Source organism: Chiloscyllium plagiosum, unplaced genomic scaffold (genome assembly GCF_037043375.1).
Source record: "Chiloscyllium plagiosum isolate Xiang-an unplaced genomic scaffold, Cpla_swu_hap1 HiC_scaffold_43, whole genome shotgun sequence".
NCBI classification, from domain to species: Eukaryota; Metazoa; Chordata; class Chondrichthyes; order Orectolobiformes; family Hemiscylliidae; genus Chiloscyllium; species Chiloscyllium plagiosum.
In genome coordinates this window covers 47,699,948-47,724,385 of record NW_028270181.1, presented here as the reverse complement: position 1 = coordinate 47,724,385, position 24,438 = coordinate 47,699,948, and positions in this window count along the sequence as shown.

The following is a 24,438-nucleotide window of genomic DNA, read 5'->3' as shown; positions in this document are numbered from 1 at the left end:
AGACTCTAAATCTCCTGGTTTTACATATATTTATTAAACCATCCAGCACAGAGTCAGTGCCCCAAACTGGACAGATTCTAAATCTCCTGGTTTTACATATATTTATGAAACCATCCAGCACAGAGTCAGTGCCCTAAACTGGACAGACTCTAAATCTCCTGGTTTTACATATATTTATTAAACCATCCAGCACAGAGTCAGTGCCCCAAACTGGACAGATTCTAAATCTCCTGGTTTTACATATATTTATTAAACCATCCAGCACAGAGTCAGTGCCCTAAACTGGACAGACTCTAAATCTCCTGGTTTTACATATATTTATTAAACCACCCAGCACAGAGTCAGTGCTCTAAACTGGACAGACTCGAAATCTCCCGGTTTTACATATATTTATTAAACCATCCAGCACAGAGTCAGTGCCCCAAACTGGTCAGACTCTAAATCTCCTGCTTTTACATATATTTATTAAAACATCCAGCACAGAATCAGTGTCCTAAACTGGACAGACTCTAAATCTCCTGGTTTTATATATATTTATTAAACCATCCAGCACAGAGTCAGTGTCCTAAACTGGACAGACTCTAAATCTCCTGGTTTTATATATATTTATTAAACCATCCAGCACAGAGTCAGTGCCCTAAACTGGACAGACTCTAAATTCCCTGGTTTTACATATATTTATTATACCATCCAGCACAGAGTCAGTGCCCTAAACTGGACAGACTCGAAATCTCCTGGTTTTATATATATTTATTAAACCATCCAGCACAGAGTCAGTGACCTAAACTGGACAGACTCTAAATCTCCTGGTTTTATATATATTTATTAAACCATCCAGCACAGAGTCAGTGCTCTAAACTGGACAGACTCTAAATCTCCTGCTTTTACATATATTTATTGAACCATCCAGCACAGAGTCAGTGCCGTAAACTGGACAGACTCTAAATCTCCTGGTTTTAAATATATTTATTAAACCATCCAGCACAGAGTCAGTGCCCTAAACTGGACAGACTCGAAATCTCCTGGTTTTACATATATTTATTAAACCACCCAGCACAGAGTCAGTGACCTAAACTGGACAGACTCTAAATCTCCTGGTTTTATATATATTTATTAAACCATCCAGCACAGAGTCAGTATCCTAAACTGGACAGACTCTAAATCTCCTGGTTTTAAATATATTTATTAAACCATCCAGCACAGAGTCAGTGCCCTAAACTGGACAGGCTCTAAATCTCCTGGTTTTACATGTATTTATTAAACCATCCAGCACAGAGTCAGTGTCCTAAACTGGACAGACTCTAAATCTCCTGGTTTTACATATATTTATTAAACCATCCAGCACAGAGTCAGTGCCCTAAACTGGACAGACTCGAAATCTCCTGGTTTTATATATATTTATTATATCATCCAGCACAGAGTCAGTGCCCTAAACTGGACAGACTCTAAATCTCCTGGTTTTACATATATTTATTAAACCATCCAGCACAGAGTCAGTGCCCCAAACTGGACAGATTCTAAATCTCCTGGTTTTACATATATTTATGAAACCATCCAGCACAGAGTCAGTGCCCTAAACTGGACAGACTCTAAATCTCCTGGTTTTACATATATTTATTAAACCATCCAGCACAGAGTCAGTGCCCCAAACTGGACAGATTCTAAATCTCCTGGTTTTACATATATTTATGAAACCATCCAGCACAGAGTCAGTGCTCTAAACTGGACGGACTCGAAATCTCCCGGTTTTACATATATTTATTAAACCATCCAGCACAGAGTCAGTGCCCCAAACTGGTCAGACACTAAATCTCCTGCTTTTACATATATTTATTAAACCGTCCAGCACAGAGTCAGTGCCCTAAACTGGACAGACTCTAAATCTCCTGGTTTTATATATATTTATTAAAACATCCAGCACAGAGTCAGTGCCCTAAACTGGACAGACTCTAAATCTCCTGGTTTTACATATATTTATTAAACCATCCAGCACAGAGTCAGTGCCCTAAACTGGACAGACTCGAAATCTCCTGGTTTTACATGTATTTATTAAACCATCCAGCACAGAGTCAGTGTCCTAAACTGGACAGACTCTAAATCTCCTGGTTTTACATATATTTATGAAACCATCCAGCACAGAGTCAGTGCAGTAAACTGGACAGACTCGAAATCTCCTGGTTTTATATATATTTATTATATCATCCAGCACAGAGTCAGTGCCCTAAACTGGACAGACTCGAAATCTCCTGGTTTTACATATATTTATTAAACCATCCAGCACAGATTCAGTGCCCTAAACTGGACAGACTCTAAATCTCCTGTTTTTATATATATTTATGAAAACAATCAAGCAGAGAGAGAGTGCCCCAAACTGGACAGATTCTAAATCTGCTGGTTTTACATATATTTATTAAACCATCCAGCACAGAGTCAGTGCCCTAAACTGGACAGACTCTAAATCTTCTGGTTTTACAGATATTTATTAAACCATCCAGCACAGAGTCAGTGCCCTAAACTGGACAGACTCTAAATCTCCTGGTTTTACATATAATTATTAAACCATTCAGCACAGAGTCAGTGCCCTAAACTGGACAGACTCGAAATCTCCTGGTTTTACATATATTTATTTAACCATCCAGCACAGAGTCAGTGCCCTAAACTGGACAGACTCTAAATCTCCTGGTTTTATATATATTTATTAAACCATCCAGCACAGAGTCAGTGCCATAAACCGGACAGACTCTAAATCTCCTGCATTTACATATATTTATTAAACCATCCAGCACAGAGTCAGTGCCCTAAACTGGACAGACTCTAAATCTCCTGGTTTTATATATATTTATTACACCATCCAGCACAGAGTCAGTGCCCTAAACTGGACAGACTCTAAATTCCCTGGTTTTACATATATTTATTCTACCATCCAGCACAGAGTTAGTGCCCTAAACTGGACAGACTCGAAATCTCCTGGTTTTACATATATTTATTAAACCATCCAGCACAGAGTCAGTGCCCTAAACTGGACAGACTCGAAATCTCCTGGTTTTACATATATTTATTAAACCACCCAGCACAGAGTCAGTGACCTAAACTGGACAGACTCTAAATCTCCTGGTTTTATATTTTTATTAAACCATCCAGCACAGAGTCAGTGCTCTAAACTGGACAGACTCTAAATCTCCTGCTTTTACATATATTTATTGAACCATCCAGCACAGAGTCAGTGCCGTAAACTGGACAGACTCTAAATCTCCTGGTTTTAAATATATTTATTAAACCATCCAGCACAGAGTCAGTGCTCTAAACTGAACAGACTCTAAATCTCCTGGTTTTACATATATTTATTAAACCATCCAGCACAGAGTCAGGGTCCTAAACTGCACAGACTCTAAATCTTCTGGTTTTATATATATTTATTAAACCATCCAGCACAGAGTCAGTGCTCTAAACTGAACAGACTCTAAATCTCCTGCTTTTACATATATTTATTAAACCATCCAGCACAGAGTCAGGGTCCTAAACTGGACAGACTCTAAATCTTCTGGTTTTAAATATATTTATTAAACCATCCAGCACAGAGTCAGTGCTCTAAACTGAACAGACTCTAAATCTCCTGGTTTTACATGTATTTATTAAACCATCCAGCACAGAGTCAGTGTCCTAAACTGGACAGACTCTAAATCTCCTGGTTTTACATATATTTATTAAACCATCCAGCACAGAGTCAGTGCCGTAAACTGGACAGACTCGAAATCTCCTGGTTTTATATATATTTATTATATCATCCAGCACAGAGTCAGTGCCCTAAACTGGACAGACTCTAAATCTCCTGGTTTTACATATATTTATTAAACCACCCAGCACAGAGTCAGTGCCCCAAACTGGACAGATTCTAAATCTCCTGGTTTTACATATATTTATTAAACCATCCAGCACAGAGTCAGTGCCCTAAACTGGACAGACTCTAAATCTCCTGGTTTTACATATATTTATTAAACCACCCAGCACAGAGTCAGTGCTCTAAACTGGACAGACTCGAAATCTCCCGGTTTTACATATATTTATTAAACCATCCAGCACAGAGTCAGTGCCCCAAACTGGTCAGACTCTAAATCTCCTGCTTTTACATATATTTATTAAACCATCCAGCACAGAGTCAGTGTCCTAAACTGGACCTGCTCTAAATCTCCTGGTTTTATATATATTTATTAAACCATCCAGCACAGAGTCAGTGTCCTAAACTGGACAGACTCTAAATCTCCTGGTTTTATATATATTTATTAAACCATCCAGCACAGAGTCAGTGCCCTAAACTGGACAGACTCTAAATTCCCTGGTTTTACATATATTTATTATACCATCCAGCACAGAGTCAGTGCCCTAAACTGGACAGACTCGAAATCTCCTGGTTTTATATATATTTATTAAACCATCCAGCACAGAGTCAGTGACCTAAACTGGACAGACTCTAAATCTCCTGGTTTTATATATATTTATTAAACCATCCAGCACAGAGTCAGTGCTCTAAACTGGACAGACTCTAAATCTCCTGCTTTTACATATATTTATTGAACCATCCAGCACAGAGTCAGTGCCGTAAACTGGACAGACTCTAAATCTCCTGGTTTTAAATATATTTATTAAACCATCCAGCACAGAGTCAGTGCCCTAAACTGGACAGACTCGAAATCTCCTGGTTTTACATATATTTATTAAACCACCCAGCACAGAGTCAGTGACCTAAACTGGACAGACTCTAAATCTCCTGGTTTTATATATATTTATTAAACCATCCAGCACAGAGTCAGTATCCTAAACTGGACAGACTCTAAATCTCCTGGTTTTACATATATTTATTAAACCATCCAGCACAGAGTCAGTGCTCTAAACTGGACAGACTCTAAATCTCCTGCTTTTACATATATTTATTGAACCATCCAGCACAGAGTCAGTGCCGTAAACTGGACATACTCTAAATCTCCTGGTTTTAAATATATTTATTAAACCATCCAGCACAGAGTCAGTGCCCTAAACTGGACAGGCTCTAAATCTCCTGGTTTTACATGTATTTATTAAACCATCCAGCACAGAGTCAGTGTCCTAAACTGGACAGACTCTAAATCTCCTGGTTTTACATATATTTATTAAACCATCCAGCACAGAGTCAGTGCCCTAAACTGGACAGACTCGAAATCTCCTGGTTTTACATATAATTATTAAACCATTCAGCACAGAGTCAGTGCCCTAAACTGGACAGACTCGAAATCTCCTGGTTTTACATATATTTATTTAACCATCCAGCACAGAGTCAGTGCCCTAAACTGGACAGACTCTAAATCTCCTGGTTTTATATATATTTATTAAACCATCCAGCACAGAGTCAGTGCCATAAACCGGACAGACTCTAAATCTCCTGCATTTACATATATTTATTAAACCATCCAGCACAGAGTCAGTGCCCTAAACTGGACAGACTCTAAATCTCCTGCTTTTACATATATTTATTAAACCATCCAGCACAGAGTCAGTGTCCTAAACTGGACAGACTCTAAATCTCCTGGTTTTACATATATTTATTAAACCATCCAGCACAGAGTCAGTGCCCTAAACAGGACAGACTCTAAATCTCCTGGTTTTATATATATTTATCAAACCATCCAGCACAGAGTGAGTGCCCTAAACTGGACAGACTCTAAATTCCCTGGTTTTATATATATTTATTAAACCATCCAGCACAGAGTCAGTGCCCTAAACTGGACAGACTCGAAATCTCCTGGTTTTACATATATTTATTTAACCATCCAGCACAGAGTCAGTGCCCCAAACTGGACAGACTCTAAATCACCTGATTTTACATATATTTATTAAACCATCCAGCACAGAGTCAGTGCCCTAAACTGGACAGACTCTAAATCTCCTGGTTTTATATATATTTATTAAACCATCCAGCACAGAGTCAGTGCCCTAAACTGGACAGACTCTAAATCTCCTGGTTTTACATATATTTATTATACCATCCAGCACAGAGTCAGTGTCCTAAACTGGACAGACTCTAAATCTCCTGGTTTTACATATATTTATTCTACCATCCAGCACAGAGTCAGTGTCCTAAACTGGACAGACTCGAAATCTCCTAGTTTTACATATATTTATTAAACCATCCAGCACAGAGTCAGTGCCCTAAACTGGACAGACTCTAAATCTCCTGCTTTTACATATATTTATTAAACCATCCAGCACAGAGTCAGTGCCCTAAACTGGACAGACTCGAAATCTCCTGGTTTTATATATATTTATTAAACCATCCAGCACAGAGTGAGTGCCCTAAACTGGACAGACTCTAAATTCCCTGGTTTTATATATATTTATTAAACCATCCAGCACAGAGTCAGTGCCCTAAACTGGACAGACTCGAAATCTCCTGGTTTTATATATATTTATTAAACCATCCATTCACAGAGTCAGTGTCCTAAACTGGACAGACTCGAAATCTCCTGGTTTTACATATATTTATTAAACCATCCAGCACAGAGTCAGTGCCCCAAACTGGACAGACTCTAAATTCCCTGGTTTTACATATATTTATTATACCATCCAGCACAGAGTCAGTGCCCTAAACTGGACAGACTCGAAATCTCCTGGTTTTACATATATTTATTAAACCATCCAGCACAGAGTCAGTGCCCTAAACTGGACAGACTCTAAATCTCCTGCTTTTACATATATTTCTTAAACCATCCAGCACAGAGTCAGTGCCCTAAACTGGACAGACTCTAAATTCCCTGGTTTTACATATATTTATTATACCATCCAGCACAGAGTCAGTGCCCGAAACTGGACAGACTCGAAATCTCCTGGTTTTACATATATTTATTAAATCATCCAGGACAGAGTCAGTGCCCTAAACTGGACAGACTCTAAATCTCCTGCTTTTACATATATTTCTTAAACCATCCAGCACAGAGTCAGTGCCCTAAACTGGACAGACTCGAAATCTCCTGGTTTTATATATATTTATTATATCATCCAGCACAGAGTCAGTGCCCTAAACTGGACAGACTCTAAATCTCCTGGTTTTACATATATTTATTAAACCATCCAGCACTGAGTCAGTGCCCTAAACTGGACAGACTCTAAATCTCCTGGTTTTCTATATATTTATTAAACCATCCAGCACAGAGTCAGTGCCCCAAACTGGACAGATTCTAAATCTCCTGGTTTTACATATATTTATTAAACCATCCAGCACAGAGTCAGTGCCCTAAACTGGACAGATTCTAAATCTTCTGGTTTTACATATATTTATTAAACCATCCAGCACAGAGTCAGTGCCCTAAACTGGACAGACTCGAAATCTCCTGGTTTTACATATATTTATTTAACCATCCAGCACAGAGTCAGTGCCCCAAACTGGACAGACTCTAAATCACCTGCTTTTACATATATTTATTAAACCATCCTGCACAGAGTCAGTGCCCTAAACTGGACAGACTCTAAATCTCCTGGTTTTATATATATTTATTAAACCATCCAGCACAGAGTCAGTGCCCTAAACTGGACAGACTCTAAATCTCCTGGTTTTACATATATTTATTAAACCATCCAGCACAGAGTCAGTGCCCTAAACTGGACAGACTCGAAATCTCCTGGTTTTATATATATTTATTAAACCATCCAGCACAGAGTCAGTGCCCTAAACTGGACAGACTCTAAATCTCCTGGTTTTACATATATTTATTAAACCATCCAGCACAGAGTCAGTGCCCCAAACTGGACAGACTCTAAATCACCTGATTTTACATATATTTATTAAACCATCCAGCACAGAGTCAGTGCCCTAAACTGGACAGACTCTAAATCTCCTGGTTTTATATATATTTATTAAACCATCCAGCACAGAGTCAGTGCCCTAAACTGGACAGACTCTAAATCTCCTGGTTTTACATATATTTATTATACCATCCAGCACAGAGTCACTGTCCTAAACTGGACAGACTCTAAATCTCCTGGTTTTACATATATTTATTCTACCATCCAGCACAGAGTCAGTGTCCTAAACTGGACAGACTCGAAATCTCCTAGTTTTACATATATTTATTAAACCATCCAGCACAGAGTCAGTGCCCTAAACTGGGCAGACTCTAAATCTCCTGCTTTTACATATATTTATTAAACCATCCAGCACAGAGTCAGTGCCCTAAACTGGACAGACTCGAAATCTCCTGGTTTTATATATATTTATTAAACCATCCAGCACAGAGTGAGTGCCCTAAACTGGACAGACTCTAAATTCCCTGGTTTTATATATATTTATTAAACCATCCAGCACAGAGTCAGTGCCCTAAACTGGACAGACTCGAAATCTCCTGGTTTTATATATATTTATTAAACCATCCATTCACAGAGTCAGTGTCCTAAACTGGACAGACTCGAAATCTCCTGGTTTTACATATATTTATTAAACCATCCAGCACAGAGTCAGTGCCCCAAACTGGACAGACTCTAAATTCCCTGGTTTTACATATATTTATTATACCATCCAGCACAGAGTCAGTGCCCTAAACTGGACAGACTCGAAATCTCCTGGTTTTACATATATTTATTAAACCATCCAGCACAGAGTCAGTGCCCTAAACTGGACAGACTCTAAATCTCCTGCTTTTACATATATTTCTTAAACCATCCAGCACAGAGTCAGTGCCCTAAACTGGACAGACTCTAAATTCCCTGGTTTTACATATATTTATTATACCATCCAGCACAGAGTCAGTGCCCGAAACTGGACAGACTCGAAATCTCCTGGTTTTACATATATTTATTAAATCATCCAGGACAGAGTCAGTGCCCTAAACTGGACAGACTCTAAATCTCCTGCTTTTACATATATTTCTTAAACCATCCAGCACAGAGTCAGTGCCCTAAACTGGACAGACTCGAAATCTCCTGGTTTTATATATATTTATTAAACCATCCAGCACAGAGTCAGTATCCTAAACTGGACAGACTCTAAATCTCCTGGTTTTACATATATTTATTAAACCATCCAGCACAGAGTCAGTGCTCTAAACTGGACAGACTCTAAATCTCCTGCTTTTACATATATTTATTGAACCATCCAGCACAGAGTCAGTGCCGTAAACTGGACATACTCTAAATCTCCTGGTTTTAAATATATTTATTAAACCATCCAGCACAGAGTCAGTGCCCTAAACTGGACAGGCTCTAAATCTCCTGGTTTTACATGTATTTATTAAACCATCCAGCACAGAGTCAGTGTCCTAAACTGGACAGACTCTAAATCTCCTGGTTTTACATATATTTATTAAACCATCCAGCACAGAGTCAGTGCCCTAAACTGGACAGACTCGAAATCTCCTGGTTTTACATATAATTATTAAACCATTCAGCACAGAGTCAGTGCCCTAAACTGGACAGACTCGAAATCTCCTGGTTTTACATATATTTATTTAACCATCCAGCACAGAGTCAGTGCCCTAAACTGGACAGACTCTAAATCTCCTGGTTTTATATATATTTATTAAACCATCCAGCACAGAGTCAGTGCCATAAACCGGACAGACTCTAAATCTCCTGCATTTACATATATTTATTAAACCATCCAGCACAGAGTCAGTGCCCTAAACTGGACAGACTCTAAATCTCCTGCTTTTACATATATTTATTAAACCATCCAGCACAGAGTCAGTGTCCTAAACTGGACAGACTCTAAATCTCCTGGTTTTACATATATTTATTAAACCATCCAGCACAGAGTCAGTGCCCTAAACAGGACAGACTCTAAATCTCCTGGTTTTATATATATTTATCAAACCATCCAGCACAGAGTGAGTGCCCTAAACTGGACAGACTCTAAATTCCCTGGTTTTATATATATTTATTAAACCATCCAGCACAGAGTCAGTGCCCTAAACTGGACAGACTCGAAATCTCCTGGTTTTACATATATTTATTTAACCATCCAGCACAGAGTCAGTGCCCCAAACTGGACAGACTCTAAATCACCTGATTTTACATATATTTATTAAACCATCCAGCACAGAGTCAGTGCCCTAAACTGGACAGACTCTAAATCTCCTGGTTTTATATATATTTATTAAACCATCCAGCACAGAGTCAGTGCCCTAAACTGGACAGACTCTAAATCTCCTGGTTTTACATATATTTATTATACCATCCAGCACAGAGTCAGTGTCCTAAACTGGACAGACTCTAAATCTCCTGGTTTTACATATATTTATTCTACCATCCAGCACAGAGTCAGTGTCCTAAACTGGACAGACTCGAAATCTCCTAGTTTTACATATATTTATTAAACCATCCAGCACAGAGTCAGTGCCCTAAACTGGACAGACTCTAAATCTCCTGCTTTTACATATATTTATTAAACCATCCAGCACAGAGTCAGTGCCCTAAACTGGACAGACTCGAAATCTCCTGGTTTTATATATATTTATTAAACCATCCAGCACAGAGTGAGTGCCCTAAACTGGACAGACTCTAAATTCCCTGGTTTTATATATATTTATTAAACCATCCAGCACAGAGTCAGTGCCCTAAACTGGACAGACTCGAAATCTCCTGGTTTTATATATATTTATTAAACCATCCATTCACAGAGTCAGTGTCCTAAACTGGACAGACTCGAAATCTCCTGGTTTTACATATATTTATTAAACCATCCAGCACAGAGTCAGTGCCCCAAACTGGACAGACTCTAAATTCCCTGGTTTTACATATATTTATTATACCATCCAGCACAGAGTCAGTGCCCTAAACTGGACAGACTCGAAATCTCCTGGTTTTACATATATTTATTAAACCATCCAGCACAGAGTCAGTGCCCTAAACTGGACAGACTCTAAATCTCCTGCTTTTACATATATTTCTTAAACCATCCAGCACAGAGTCAGTGCCCTAAACTGGACAGACTCTAAATTCCCTGGTTTTACATATATTTATTATACCATCCAGCACAGAGTCAGTGCCCGAAACTGGACAGACTCGAAATCTCCTGGTTTTATATATATTTATTAAACCATCCATTCACAGAGTCAGTGTCCTAAACTGGACAGACTCGAAATCTCCTGGTTTTACATATATTTATTAAACCATCCAGCACAGAGTCAGTGCCCCAAACTGGACAGACTCTAAATTCCCTGGTTTTACATATATTTATTATACCATCCAGCACAGAGTCAGTGCCCTAAACTGGACAGACTCGAAATCTCCTGGTTTTACATATATTTATTAAACCATCCAGCACAGAGTCAGTGCCCTAAACTGGACAGACTCTAAATCTCCTGCTTTTACATATATTTCTTAAACCATCCAGCACAGAGTCAGTGCCCTAAACTGGACAGACTCTAAATTCCCTGGTTTTACATATATTTATTATACCATCCAGCACAGAGTCAGTGCCCGAAACTGGACAGACTCGAAATCTCCTGGTTTTACATATATTTATTAAATCATCCAGGACAGAGTCAGTGCCCTAAACTGGACAGACTCTAAATCTCCTGCTTTTACATATATTTCTTAAACCATCCAGCACAGAGTCAGTGCCCTAAACTGGACAGACTCGAAATCTCCTGGTTTTATATATATTTATTAAACCATCCAGCACAGAGTCAGTATCCTAAACTGGACAGACTCTAAATCTCCTGGTTTTACATATATTTATTAAACCATCCAGCACAGAGTCAGTGCTCTAAACTGGACAGACTCTAAATCTCCTGCTTTTACATATATTTATTGAACCATCCAGCACAGAGTCAGTGCCGTAAACTGGACATACTCTAAATCTCCTGGTTTTAAATATATTTATTAAACCATCCAGCACAGAGTCAGTGCCCTAAACTGGACAGGCTCTAAATCTCCTGGTTTTACATGTATTTATTAAACCATCCAGCACAGAGTCAGTGTCCTAAACTGGACAGACTCTAAATCTCCTGGTTTTACATATATTTATTAAACCATCCAGCACAGAGTCAGTGCCCTAAACTGGACAGACTCGAAATCTCCTGGTTTTACATATAATTATTAAACCATTCAGCACAGAGTCAGTGCCCTAAACTGGACAGACTCGAAATCTCCTGGTTTTACATATATTTATTTAACCATCCAGCACAGAGTCAGTGCCCTAAACTGGACAGACTCTAAATCTCCTGGTTTTATATATATTTATTAAACCATCCAGCACAGAGTCAGTGCCATAAACCGGACAGACTCTAAATCTCCTGCATTTACATATATTTATTAAACCATCCAGCACAGAGTCAGTGCCCTAAACTGGACAGACTCTAAATCTCCTGCTTTTACATATATTTATTAAACCATCCAGCACAGAGTCAGTGTCCTAAACTGGACAGACTCTAAATCTCCTGGTTTTACATATATTTATTAAACCATCCAGCACAGAGTCAGTGCCCTAAACAGGACAGACTCTAAATCTCCTGGTTTTATATATATTTATCAAACCATCCAGCACAGAGTGAGTGCCCTAAACTGGACAGACTCTAAATTCCCTGGTTTTATATATATTTATTAAACCATCCAGCACAGAGTCAGTGCCCTAAACTGGACAGACTCGAAATCTCCTGGTTTTACATATATTTATTTAACCATCCAGCACAGAGTCAGTGCCCCAAACTGGACAGACTCTAAATCACCTGATTTTACATATATTTATTAAACCATCCAGCACAGAGTCAGTGCCCTAAACTGGACAGACTCTAAATCTCCTGGTTTTATATATATTTATTAAACCATCCAGCACAGAGTCAGTGCCCTAAACTGGACAGACTCTAAATCTCCTGGTTTTACATATATTTATTATACCATCCAGCACAGAGTCAGTGTCCTAAACTGGACAGACTCTAAATCTCCTGGTTTTACATATATTTATTCTACCATCCAGCACAGAGTCAGTGTCCTAAACTGGACAGACTCGAAATCTCCTAGTTTTACATATATTTATTAAACCATCCAGCACAGAGTCAGTGCCCTAAACTGGACAGACTCTAAATCTCCTGCTTTTACATATATTTATTAAACCATCCAGCACAGAGTCAGTGCCCTAAACTGGACAGACTCGAAATCTCCTGGTTTTATATATATTTATTAAACCATCCAGCACAGAGTGAGTGCCCTAAACTGGACAGACTCTAAATTCCCTGGTTTTATATATATTTATTAAACCATCCAGCACAGAGTCAGTGCCCTAAACTGGACAGACTCGAAATCTCCTGGTTTTATATATATTTATTAAACCATCCATTCACAGAGTCAGTGTCCTAAACTGGACAGACTCGAAATCTCCTGGTTTTACATATATTTATTAAACCATCCAGCACAGAGTCAGTGCCCCAAACTGGACAGACTCTAAATTCCCTGGTTTTACATATATTTATTATACCATCCAGCACAGAGTCAGTGCCCTAAACTGGACAGACTCGAAATCTCCTGGTTTTACATATATTTATTAAACCATCCAGCACAGAGTCAGTGCCCTAAACTGGACAGACTCTAAATCTCCTGCTTTTACATATATTTCTTAAACCATCCAGCACAGAGTCAGTGCCCTAAACTGGACAGACTCTAAATTCCCTGGTTTTACATATATTTATTATACCATCCAGCACAGAGTCAGTGCCCGAAACTGGACAGACTCGAAATCTCCTGGTTTTACATATATTTATTAAATCATCCAGGACAGAGTCAGTGCCCTAAACTGGACAGACTCTAAATCTCCTGCTTTTACATATATTTCTTAAACCATCCAGCACAGAGTCAGTGCCCTAAACTGGACAGACTCGAAATCTCCTGGTTTTATATATATTTATTATATCATCCAGCACAGAGTCAGTGCCCTAAACTGGACAGACTCTAAATCTCCTGGTTTTACATATATTTATTAAACCATCCAGCACTGAGTCAGTGCCCTAAACTGGACAGACTCTAAATCTCCTGGTTTTCTATATATTTATTAAACCATCCAGCACAGAGTCAGTGCCCCAAACTGGACAGATTCTAAATCTCCTGGTTTTACATATATTTATTAAACCATCCAGCACAGAGTCAGTGCCCTAAACTGGACAGATTCTAAATCTTCTGGTTTTACATATATTTATTAAACCATCCAGCACAGAGTCAGTGCCCTAAACTGGACAGACTCGAAATCTCCTGGTTTTACATATATTTATTTAACCATCCAGCACAGAGTCAGTGCCCCAAACTGGACAGACTCTAAATCACCTGCTTTTACATATATTTATTAAACCATCCTGCACAGAGTCAGTGCCCTAAACTGGACAGACTCTAAATCTCCTGGTTTTATATATATTTATTAAACCATCCAGCACAGAGTCAGTGCCCTAAACTGGACAGACTCTAAATCTCCTGGTTTTACATATATTTATTAAACCATCCAGCACAGAGTCAGTGCCCTAAACTGGACAGACTCGAAATCTCCTGGTTTTATATATATTTATTAAACCATCCAGCACAGAGTCAGTGCCCTAAACTGGACAGACTCTAAATCTCCTGGTTTTACATATATTTATTAAACCATCCAGCACAGAGTCAGTGCCCCAAACTGGACAGACTCTAAATCACCTGATTTTACATATATTTATTAAACCATCCAGCACAGAGTCAGTGCCCTAAACTGGACAGACTCTAAATCTCCTGGTTTTATATATATTTATTAAACCATCCAGCACAGAGTCAGTGCCCTAAACTGGACAGACTCTAAATCTCCTGGTTTTACATATATTTATTATACCATCCAGCACAGAGTCACTGTCCTAAACTGGACAGACTCTAAATCTCCTGGTTTTACATATATTTATTCTACCATCCAGCACAGAGTCAGTGTCCTAAACTGGACAGACTCGAAATCTCCTAGTTTTACATATATTTATTAAACCATCCAGCACAGAGTCAGTGCCCTAAACTGGGCAGACTCTAAATCTCCTGCTTTTACATATATTTATTAAACCATCCAGCACAGAGTCAGTGCCCTAAACTGGACAGACTCGAAATCTCCTGGTTTTATATATATTTATTAAACCATCCAGCACAGAGTGAGTGCCCTAAACTGGACAGACTCTAAATTCCCTGGTTTTATATATATTTATTAAACCATCCAGCACAGAGTCAGTGCCCTAAACTGGACAGACTCGAAATCTCCTGGTTTTATATATATTTATTAAACCATCCATTCACAGAGTCAGTGTCCTAAACTGGACAGACTCGAAATCTCCTGGTTTTACATATATTTATTAAACCATCCAGCACAGAGTCAGTGCCCCAAACTGGACAGACTCTAAATTCCCTGGTTTTACATATATTTATTATACCATCCAGCACAGAGTCAGTGCCCTAAACTGGACAGACTCGAAATCTCCTGGTTTTACATATATTTATTAAACCATCCAGCACAGAGTCAGTGCCCTAAACTGGACAGACTCTAAATCTCCTGCTTTTACATATATTTCTTAAACCATCCAGCACAGAGTCAGTGCCCTAAACTGGACAGACTCTAAATTCCCTGGTTTTACATATATTTATTATACCATCCAGCACAGAGTCAGTGCCCGAAACTGGACAGACTCGAAATCTCCTGGTTTTACATATATTTATTAAATCATCCAGGACAGAGTCAGTGCCCTAAACTGGACAGACTCTAAATCTCCTGCTTTTACATATATTTCTTAAACCATCCAGCACAGAGTCAGTGCCCTAAACTGGACAGACTCGAAATCTCCTGGTTTTATATATATTTATTATATCATCCAGCACAGAGTCAGTGCCCTAAACTGGACAGACTCTAAATCTCCTGGTTTTACATATATTTATTAAACCATCCAGCACTGAGTCAGTGCCCTAAACTGGGCAGACTCTAAATCTCCTGGTTTTCTATATATTTATTAAACCATCCAGCACAGAGTCAGTGCCCCAAACTGGACAGATTCTAAATCTCCTGGTTTTACATATATTTATTAAACCATCCAGCACAGAGTCAGTGCCCTAAACTGGACAGATTCTAAATCTTCTGGTTTTACATATATTTATTAAACCATCCAGCACAGAGTCAGTGCCCTAAACTGGACAGACTCGAAATCTCCTGGTTTTACATATATTTATTTAACCATCCAGCACAGAGTCAGTGCCCCAAACTGGACAGACTCTAAATCACCTGCTTTTACATATATTTATTAAACCATCCTGCACAGAGTCAGTGCCCTAAACTGGACAGACTCTAAATCTCCTGGTTTTACATATAGTTATTAAACCATCCAGCACAGAGTCAGTGCCCTAAACTGGACAGATTCTAAATCTTCTGGTTTTACATATATTTATTAAACCATCCAGCACAGAGTCAGTGTCCTAAACTGGACAGACTCTAAATTTCCTGCTTTTACATATATTTATTAAACCATCCAGCACAGAGTCAGTGCCCTAAACTGGACAGACTCTAAATCTCCTGCTTTTACATATATTTATTAAACCATCCAGCACAGAGTCAGTGCCCTAAACTGGACAGACTCTAAATCTCCTGGTTTTACATATAGTTATTAAACCATCCAGCACAGAGTCAGTGCCCTAAACTGGACAGACTCTGAATCTCCTGGTTTTACATATATTTATTAAACCATCCAGCACAGAGTCAGTGCCCTAAACTGGACAGACTCTAAATCTCCTGGTTTTTCATATATTTATTAAACCACCAAGCACAGAGTCAGTGCTCTAAACTGGACAGACTCGAAATCTCCTGGTATTACATATATTTATTAAACCATCCAGCACAGAGTCAGTGCCCTAACCTGGACAGACTCTAAATCTCCTGGTTTTACATATATTTATTAAACCATCCAGCACAGATTCAGTGCCCTAAACTGGACAGACTCTAAATCTCCTGTTTTTATATATATTTATTAAACCATCCAGCACAGAGTCAGTGCCCCAAACTGGACAGATTCTAAATCTGCTGGTTTTACATATATTTATTAAACCATCCAGCACAGAGTCAGTGCCCTAAACTGGACAGACTCTAAATCTTCTGGTTTTACATATATTTATTAAACCATCCAGCACAGAGTCAGTGCCCTAAACTGGACAGACTCTAAATCTCCTGGTTTTACATATAATTATTAAACCATCCAGCACAGAGTCAGTGCCCTAAACTGGACAGACTCGAAATCTCCTGGTTTTACATATATTTATTTAACCATCCAGCACAGAGTCAGTGCCCCAAACTGGACAGACTCTAAATCACCTGCTTTTACATATATTTATTAAACCATCCAGCACAGAGTCAGTGCCCTAAACTGGACAGACTCTAAATCTCCTGGTTTTATATATATTTATTAAACCATCCAGCACAGAGTCAGTGTCCTAAACTGGACAGACTCTAAATCTCCTGGTTTTACATATATTTATTAAACCATCCAGCACAGAGTCAGTGCCCTAAACTGGACAGACTCTAAATCTCCTGGTTTTATATATATTTATTAAACCATCCAGCACAGAGTCAGTGCCCCAAACTGGATAGACTCTAAATCTCCTGGTTTTATATATATTTATTAAACCATCTAGCACAGAGTCAGTGCCCTAAACTGGACAGACTCGAAATCTCCTGGTTTTATATATGTTTATTCAACCATCCAGCACAGAGTCAGTGCCCTAAACTGGACAGACTCTAAATCTCCTGGTTTTACATATATTTATTAAACCATCCAGCACAGAATCAGTGCCCTAAACTGGACAGACTCGAAATCTCCTGCTTTTTCATATATTTATTAAACCATCCAGCACAGAGTCAGTGCCCTAAACTGGACAGACTCTAAATCTCCTGGTTTTACATATATTTATTAAACCATCCAGCACAGAGTCAGTGCCCTAAACTGGACAGACTCGAAATCTCCTGGTTTTACATATATTTATTAAACCATCCAGCACAGAGTCAGTGCCCTAAACTGGACAGACTCTAAATCTCCAGCTTTTACATATATTTATTAAACCATCCAGAACAGAGTCAGTGCCCTAAACTGGACAGACTCAAAATCTCCTGGTTTTATATATATTTATTAAACCATCCAGCACAGAGTCAGTGTCCTAAAATGGACAGACTCCAAATTCCCTGGTTTTACATATATTTATTAAACCATCCAGCACAGAGTCAGTGCCCTAAACTGGACAGACTCTAAATCTCCTGGTTTTACATATATTTATTAAACCATCCAGCACAGAGTCAGTGTCCTAAACTGGACAGACTCTAAATCTCCTGGTTTTATATATAATTATCAAACCATCCAGCACAGAGTCAGTGCCCTAAACTGGACAGACTCTAAATCTCCTGGTTTTACATATATTTATTAAACCATCCAGCACAGAGTCAGTGCCCTAAACTGGACAGACTCGAAATCTCCTGGTTTTACATATATTTATTATACCATCCAGCACAGAGACAGTGTCCTAAACTGGACAGACTCTAAGTCTCCTGGTTTTACATATATTTATTATACCATCCAGCACAGAGTCAGTGTCCTAAACTGGACAGACTCGAAATCTCCTGGTTTTACATATATTTATTATACCATCCAGCACAGAGACAGTGCCCTAAACTGGACAGATTCTAAATCTCCTGCTTTTACATATATTTATTAAACCATCCAGCACACAGTCAGTGCCCTAAACTGGACAGACTCTAAATCTCCTGCTTTTACATATATTTATTAAACCATCCAGCACAGAGTCAGTGCCCTAAACTGGACAGACTCTAAATCTCCTGGTATTATATATATTTATGAAACCATCCAGCACAGAGTGAGTGCCCTAAACTGGACAGACTCTAAATTCCCTGGTTTTATATATATTTATTAAACCATCCAGCACAGAGTCAGTGCCCTAAACTGGACAGACTCGAAATCTCCTGGTTTTATATATATTTATTAAACCATCCAGCACAGAGTCAGTGTCCTAAACTGGACAGACTCGAAATCTACTGGTTTTACATATATTTATTAAACCATCCAGCACAGAGTCAGTGCCTTAAACTGGACAGACTCTAAATCTCCTGGTTTTACATATATTTATTAAACCATCCAGCACAGAGTCAGTGCCCTAAACTGGACAGACTCGAAATCTCCTGGTTTTACATATATTTATTAAACCATCCAGCACAGAGACAGTGTCCTAAACTGGACAGACTCTAAATCTCCTGGTTTTACATATATTTATTATACCATCCAGCACAGAGTCAGTGTCCTAAACTGGACAGACTCGAAATCTCCTGGTTTTACATATATTTATTATACCATCCAGCACAGAGACAGTGCCCTAAACTGGACAGATTCTAAATCTCCTGCTTTTACATATATTTATTAAACCATCCAGCACAGAGTCAGTGCCCTAAACTGGACAGACTCTAAATCTCCTGCTTTTACATATATTTATTAAACCGTCCAGCACAGAGTCAGTGCCCTAAACTGGACAGACTCTAAATCTCCTGGTATTATATACATTTATGAAACCATCCAGCACAGAGTGAGTGCCCTAAACTGGACAGACTCTAAATTCCCTGGTTTTATATATATTTATTAAACCATCCAGCACAGAGTCAGTGCCCTAAACTGGACAGACTCTAAATCTCCTGGTTTTATATATATTTATTAAACCATCCAGCACAGAGTCAGTGTCCTAAACTGGACAGACTCGAAATCTACTGGTTTTACATATATTTATTAAACCATCCAGCACAGAGTCAGTGCCCTAAACTGGACAGACTCTAAATCTCCTGGTTTTACATATATTTATTAAACCAGCCAGCACAGAGTCAGTGTCCTAAACTGGACAGACTCTAAATCTCCTGGTTTTATATATATTTATAAAACCATCCAGCACAGAGTCAGTGTCCTAAACTGGACAGACTCTAAATCTCCTGGTTTTATATATATTTATTAAACCATCCAGCACAGAGTCAGTGCCCTAAACTGGACAGACTCTAAATTCCCTGGTTTTACATATATTTATTATACCATCCAGCACAGAGTCAGTGCCCTAAACTGGACAGACTCGAAATCTCCTGGTTTTACATATATTTATTAAACCATCCAGCACAGAGTCAGTGCCCTAAACTGGACAGACTCGAAATCTCCTGGTTTTACATATATTTATTAAACCACCCAGCACAGAGTCAGTGACCTAAACTGGACAGACTCTAAATCTCCTGGTTTTATATATATTTATTAAACCATCCAGCACAGAGTCAGTGCTCTAAACTGGACAGACTCTAAATCTCCTGCTTTTACATATATTTATTGAACCATCCAGCACAGAGTCAGTGTCCTAAACTGGACAGACTCGAAATCTCCTGGTTTTACATATATTTATTATACCATCCAGCACAGAGTCAGTGTCCTAAACTGGACAGACTAGAAATCTCCTGGTTTTACATATATTTATTAAACCATCCAGCACAGAGTCAGTGCCCTAAACTGGACAGACTCTAAATCTCCTGCTTTTATATATATTTATTAAACCATCCAGCACAGAGTGAGTGCCCTAAACTGGACAGACTCTAAATTCCCTGGTTTTATATATATTTATTAAACCATCCAGCACAGAGTCAGTGCCCTAAACTGGACAGACTCTAAATCTCCCGGTTTTATATATATTTATTAAACCATCCATTCACAGAGTCAGTGTCCTAAACTGGACAGACTCGAAATCTCCTGGTTTTACATATATTTATTAAACCATCCAGCACAGAGTCAGTGCCCCAAACTGGACAGACTCTAAATTCCCTGGTTTTACATATATTTATTATACCATCCAGCACAGAGTCAGTGCCCTAAACTGGACAGACTCGAAATCTCCTGGTTTTACATATATTTATTAAACCATCCAGCACAGAGTCAGTGCCCTAAACTGGACAGACTCTAAATCTCCTGCTTTTACATATATTTCTTAAACCATCCAGCACAGAGTCAGTGCCCTAAACTGGACAGACTCTAAATTCCCTGGTTTTACATATATTTATTATACCATCCAGCACAGAGTCTGTGCCCTAAACTGGACAGACTCGAAATCTCCTGGTTTTAAATATATTTATTAAACCATCCAGCACAGAGTCAGTGCCCTAAACTGGACAGGCTCCATATCTCCTGGTTTTACATGTATTTATTAAACCATTCAGCACAGAGTCAGTGTCCTAAACTGGACAGACTCTAAATCTCCTGGTTTTACATATATTTATTAAACCATCCAGCACAGAGTCAGTGCCGTAAACTGGACAGACTCGAAATCTCCTGGTTTTATATATATTTATTATATCATCCAGCACAGAGTCAGTGCCCTAAACTGGACAGACTCTAAATCTCCTGGTTTTACATATATTTATTAAACCATCCAGCACAGAGTCAGTGCCCTAAACTGGACAGACTCTAAATCTCCTGGTTTTACATATATTTATTAAACCATCCAGCACAGAGACAGTGCCCTAAACTGGACAGACTCTAAATCTCCTGGTTTTACATATATTTATTATACCATCCAGCACAGAGTCACTGTCCTAAACTGGACAGACTCTAAATCTCCTGGTTTTACATATATTTATTCTACCATCCAGCACAGAGTCAGTGTCCTAAACTGGACAGACTCGAAATCTCCTAGTTTTACATATATTTATTAAACCATCCAGCACAGAGTCAGTGCCCTAAACTGGGCAGACTCTAAATCTCCTGCTTTTACATATATTTATTAAACCATCCAGCACAGAGTCAGTGCCCTAAACTGGACAGACTCGAAATCTCCTGGTTTTATATATATTTATTAAACCATCCAGCACAGAGTGAGTGCCCTAAACTGGACAGACTCTAAATTCCCTGGTTTTATATATATTTATTAAACCATCCAGCACAGAGTCAGAGCCCTAAACTGGACAGACTCGAAATCTCCTGGTTTTATATATATTTATTAAACCATCCATTCACAGAGTCAGTGTCCTAAACTGGACAGACTCGAAATCTCCTGGTTTTACATATATTTATTAAACCATCCAGCACAGAGTCAGTGCCCCAAACCGGACAGACTCTAAATTCCCTGGTTTTACATATATTTATTATACCATCCAGCACAGAGTCAGTGCCCTAAACTGGACAGACTCGAAATCTCCTGGTTTTACATATATTTATTAAACCATCCAGCACAGAGTCAGTGCCCTAAACTGGACAGACTCTAAATCTCCTGCTTTTACATATATTTCTTAAACCATCCAGCACAGAGTCAGTGCCCTAAACTGGACAGACTCTAAATTCCCTGGTTTTACATATATTTATTATACCATCCAGCACAGAGTCAGTGCCCGAAACTGGACAGACTCGAAATCTCCTGGTTTTACATATATTTATTAAATCATCCAGGACAGAGTCAGTGCCCTAAACTGGACAGACTCTAAATCTCCTGCTTTTACATATATTTCTTAAACCATCCAGCACAGAGTCAGTGCCCTAAACTGGACAGACTCGAAATCTCCTGGTTTTATATATATTTATTATATCATCCAGCACAGAGTCAGTGCCCTAAACTGGACAGACTCTAAATCTCCTGGTTTTACATATATTTATTAAACCATCCAGCACTGAGTCAGTGCCCTACACTGGACAGACTCTAAATCTCCTGGTTTTCTATATATTTATTAAACCATCCAGCACAGAGTCAGTGCCCCAAACTGGACAGATTCTAAATCTCCTGGTTTTACATATATTTATTAAACCATCCAGCACAGAGTCAGTGCCCTAAACTGGACAGATTCTAAATCTTCTGGTTTTACATATATTTATTAAACCATCCAGCACAGAGTCAGTGCCCTAAACTGGACAGACTCGAAATCTCCTGGTTTTACATATATTTATTTAACCATCCAGCACAGAGTCAGTGCTCCAAACTGGACAGACTCTAAATCACCTGCTTTTACATATATTTATTAAACCATCCTGCACAGAGTCAGTGCCCTAAACTGGACAGACTCTAAATCTCCTGGTTTTATATATATTTATTAAACCATCCAGCACAGAGTCAGTGCCCTAAACTGGACAGACTCTAAATCTCCTGGTTTTACATATATTTATTAAACCATCCAGCACAGAGTCAGTGCCCTAAACTGGACAGACTCGAAATCTCCTGGTTTTATATATATTTATTAAACCATCCAGCACAGAGTCAGTGCCCTAAACTGGACAGACTCTAAATCTCCTGGTTTTACATATATTTATTAAACCATCCAGCACAGAGTCAGTGCCCTAAACTGGACAGACTCGAAATCTCCTGGTTTTACATATATTTATTAAACCATCCAGCACAGAGTCAGTGTCCTAAACTGGACAGACTCTAAATCTCCTGGTTTTACGTATATTTATTATACCATCCAGCACAGAGTCAGTGTCCTAAAGTGGAGAGACTCGAAATCTCCTGGTTGTACATATATTTATTAAACCATCCAGCACAGAGTCAGTGTCCTAAACTGGACAGACTCTAAATTTCCTGCTTTTACATATATTTATTAAACCATCCAGCACAGAGTCAGTGCCCTAAACTGGACAGACTCTAAATCTCCTGCTTTTACATATATTTATTAAACCATCCAGCACAGAGTCAGTGCCCTAAACTGGACAGACTCTAAATCTCCTGGTTTTACATATAGTTATGAAACCATCCAGCACAGAGTCAGTGCCCTAAACTGGACAGACTCTGAATCTCCTGGTTTTACATATATTTATTAAACCATCCAGCACAGAGTCAGTGCCCTAAACTGGACAGACTCTAAATCTCCTGGTTTTTCATATATTTATTAAACCACCAAGCACAGAGTCAGTGCTCTAAACTGGACAGACTCGAAATCTCCTGGTATTACATATATTTATTAAACCATCCAGCACAGAGTCAGTGCCCTAACCTGGACAGACTCTAAATCTCCTGGTTTTACATATATTTATTAAACCATCCAGCACAGATTCAGTGCCCTAAACTGGACAGACTCTAAATCTCCTGTTTTTATATATATTTATTAAACCATCCAGCACAGAGTCAGTGCCCCAAACTGGACAGATTCTAAATCTGCTGGTTTTACATATATTTATTAAACCATCCAGCACAGAGTCAGTGCCCTAAACTGGACAGACTCTAAATCTTCTGGTTTTACATATATTTATTAAACCATCCAGCACAGAGTCAGTGCCCTAAACTGGACAGACTCGAAATCTCCTGGTTTTACATATATTTATTAAACCATCCAGCACAGAGTCAGTGCCCTAAACTGGACAGACTCTAAATCTCCTGCTTTTACATATATTTCTTAAACCATCCAGCACAGAGTCAGTGCCCTAAACTGGACAGACTCTAAATTCCCTGGTTTTA